This window comes from Vicugna pacos, chromosome 9 (assembly GCF_048564905.1).
Source record: "Vicugna pacos chromosome 9, VicPac4, whole genome shotgun sequence".
Classification (NCBI taxonomy): domain Eukaryota; kingdom Metazoa; phylum Chordata; class Mammalia; order Artiodactyla; family Camelidae; genus Vicugna; species Vicugna pacos.
This window is the reverse complement of record NC_132995.1, coordinates 63,396,261-63,399,974: the sequence shown is the minus strand read 5'-3', so window position 1 is coordinate 63,399,974 and position 3,714 is coordinate 63,396,261. Positions and strand designations below refer to the sequence as shown.

General features: G+C 41.9%; 1 non-coding gene across 1 annotated transcript; it reads right to left on the bottom strand.

Annotated features, from left to right (window-relative positions):
* Nucleotides 1-2,623: 2,623 nt before the first annotated feature.
* Nucleotides 2,624-2,695, bottom strand: TRNAN-GUU (transfer RNA asparagine (anticodon GUU)). The gene has a single exon. It is a non-coding gene; the product is annotated as a tRNA-Asn (tRNA).
* Nucleotides 2,696-3,714: the final 1,019 nt, after the last annotated feature.

Below are 3,714 nucleotides of genomic sequence, written 5' to 3'. Positions count from 1 at the left end.
GCCATAATCACCTTTCAGTGTCCTGGGATCTTCAGGTTTGTCAAATAATTCTGAAGGCACCTAATAAGATCTGTCGCTCATGCTCTTGGTCAGGGTTATTCTGGTCCCAAAGAGGTGATTGTTCTTGATGGCTAAATCATGAACACTTTCTTCACTTTTGACACCCACGTATGGACATCTCAAAATAGTCCTGTACTGAGCCATCAGATAGGTGTGTCTTTGAAATATTGCTGATAAATAAATTCATGGTGCAGGGTGAGTATAGCTCAGTGGTAGAGTGCATGCTTAGCATGCACGAGGTCCTGGGTTCAATCTCCAGCACTTCCACTTAATAAATAAATAAACATAATTACCTCCCCCCAACCAAGAAAAAAGACTGAAGAAAAAAGTTTTTTTTTAAATTTATAGTTCAAAATGTTATTTTAGCCTTTAGGGGAGGGGATTCCACCACCTCAGTCAGCCTGTAACTGACTGGACGTCTCAGAGACAGAAAACATTTGTTCCAAAACACTGTTACAGATAAGATTCCTTTGGAGCACCTGCCTATGAGCCTGGATAACCAGAAGTGCCTCCAAAAGGAGTTTGGTGTTTTTTTCTTTAAGAGGTTTTGTTGTAAGTCTGAAAATGTTTTCTTTTCCTGTACATGCAACCCTCTCTTTTGATTTTGAAAGGCTTTGTATTTAAAACTAAATTTTAACTAATGTGAGACTTCTAAGCTAGTTCATAGCATATGAATCCTTAACTAGTTTGTATTGTATTTGGAGTTAATATTCCAGTTTAGGAAGTCAGTGCTTCTATGATTTTTTAAAGGATTATAGTTAAACTGAATGTTAAACCCATCATTAAGGCTTTTTCTCCCTTATCTAAGACCATTTGACTAACTGTTTGAATTAATAGAGCTCTTCCCTCTAATCATACTTTTTGAGTCCTTGTTTATTCATTTATGTTTGATGTTTCCACTCTTCAACCACTTACTCTGTTTTTAGCCTCTTCTCAGGCCAGTCATAATGTTAGCTGGTCTGGTCCTTACCTATAATGAGAGAGGTTTAGACTACCAGCGCTGGAAGATATCTTCACAGTCAAGTTCACAAGCTGGCTCATGGCAGAGCTGAGTTAACCTGGAGGAGAGTAGCTTTGTGGTTAAGAGTCTCTGGAGCCAGGCTTCTTAGAATCAAGTTGTGGCTCTGCCACCCGCTGGGTAACTTGAACCAGTCACTTAACCTGTAAAACAGGCATATCTACCTAATGGGGCTGGTTTGAGTATTTAATAAGTTCATGGACTTAGCAGTTTCTGACATGCAGTAGGCACTCTGGAAACGTGGGGAGGTAGGAGTGGGCTGTGCCCTTCATCCTTGTTCAGGGTTCTTTTCAATGCACCATAACACTTCCAGGAGCAGTGCAAAGCACATAGCACTGGGGGAAAGCGGCCAAGGTTATGGGCACAACAGAGTTCTAAGTGTTGATGAATGAGAGGCTAGGATTAGAAAGCCACAGTAGAGGCTGAAGGAGTAAGGAGGCCCAGGGCCAGTAACAGAGCAGTCAGTCCCTATTAGTTCCATGAGGGCACATGCCAGACCAGCAGGAGGGGCCATGTTCGGCTCCCCAGAACAGGCAGCCATTCCTGTAGAAACATGGGCAGAGGAACTCCTGCTGTAGTCGGTTTGGGTCAGACCATCACTGACGTATCAAGTTCAGTTCTGGACAGCTCATTTACAGTCTGGAGCACAGCCAGAGGTAGTTGATAGAGTGGTACATAGTCCAGTAATCACACCATAATGCATCCTCTCACAAATATCTGTTGAGCTGAGGGCAGACCACTGTGTTATGGGCCCTGGGGTGAGGTTTGGTAGAGCAGAATACAAATACACTTTATAGAAGTGGTTTCTTCCCTCTAGAACCTATGTAGAGTCTATTCAATTTAACAAACATCCATCAGTTGCCTGTTATGTTCAGGACTCTGCGTTAGTGGTATGGCCTTTGTGGCCCAGTAGAAGGAGCAGTGGACTGAGTGCCGAGAAAACTGGATCCTAGTCTCACCTCTGTCATCAACAATTTGTATGACTGTGAATAAATTACTCTGAGCCTCAATTTTCTCACAGATAAAATGGATGTTATGATACCTGCCCCATTAAAAGTACAAATTCCAGAGCCCCTGATCCGTTGAATTAGAACTTTTGGGGGAAGAGTCTAAGAGGCATTTTGATATTGAAGGCAGTGTTCCTGTGTGGGCTTCAGACTACCTACATCAGAATCTCCAAGGAACTTGTTTAAAAGATGGATTTCAAGCCCCTTCCCCAGCCCCTAAGTTCTAAGACTTGCTTAGAACCTCTGGATATTGGGTCTTGGGAATCTATGTTTAAGGTGAAGCTGAGTGAATCTTTGCACACCCCCACCCCTATATTTAAGAACCATCATTCTAGGATTTTTGTCAGGATTTAATGAAAACGTATGTGAACTTTGGTAGCTCATACATGAGGGATGACTTAGCAATGAGGACATTTTACTTTGGGAGGAAGCCAAATAACCACTTCTGAAAGTTGAAGGATTGTGTATTAGAATCCTTGGAACTGCAAAGAATCATACCTAATAGGTTTCAGGAGGAGAGAGGCTTTTTTCCCCTTAATGGAAGTACTGGGGATTGAACCCAGGACCTTGTGCATAACAAGCAAGCACTCTGCCACTGAGCTATACCCCCCACCCCCAGGATGAGAGATTTATTGCAGGTCCCATGGAGGTTTATTGTAGCTAGGGAGTTGTCTTATTAGCTATAGTCACTATGAGCCCAGTGCTTCCCAGGCTTGGAGAATTGAAAAAGTAGTTTGAATGGCAGAAAGAGACTTGCAACTCAAAAGTTACCCACCTTCTGTGGTTACCACCAGGATGTTTACTTCCCCAAGAAGAGGCTTTGAATGAGTCAAATTGCTATCATCCAACATGGAGCACCTTTTCAATTAGAATTTCCATGAAGCTCTTTCCTTTGGCCTCCTGTGTGCCCCACCTGTACATGGTTAACTTCAGTATGTGAATTAATCCTCATCCAATCATCTGTGATTAGAGTGGCAGAGCTAGTTTTGCTCAAGATACATAACGACTTGTAAGGTAGGCTCAAGGTTGTCCTGTACAACATGGGGAATATCCAGTATTTTGTAATAACTGTAAATGGAAAGTTACTTTTAAAAATTGTATTTAAAATAAAGGATAAAATAATGCTTCTGTAAAAAGAGATACATAACAACTTTGGGTTTTACTCTCTTTGGAAAAGTAAGGAGGGAAAATCTTAAAAAGTAAGCATTTTGAGGACTCTTGGTTTGTCTAGCATGTATTTCCTGAGGAAGAGGGAGTAAACAAATGAAGTATGGCGCTAAAATTTGGTAATACAGACTCCTTTGTGAAACGATGGATTCCCTACCCCCTAAGCACATGGGCAGACACACAATTTTACACACATTTCTTGGGGGCAGGGATCTCATAAGGGCTTATCCATGGAATCCTAGATTGAAGACCTCTGTTCTTCTGGGCCTCTAGAGGGAAGAACTGTTCTACTGGGTAGAAGTGTCAGAGAAGCAGATTTCCATTCCATGTCCAGAAACATCTTCTGACATTTCAACTGTCCAATAATGGATCTTCTCCATCTTGAGATAATGAACTCCCTATCACAGAAAATGTTCAAGCAGGGCCTGAATGACTGCTTTGCACAGATGTCCCTTCATTTGT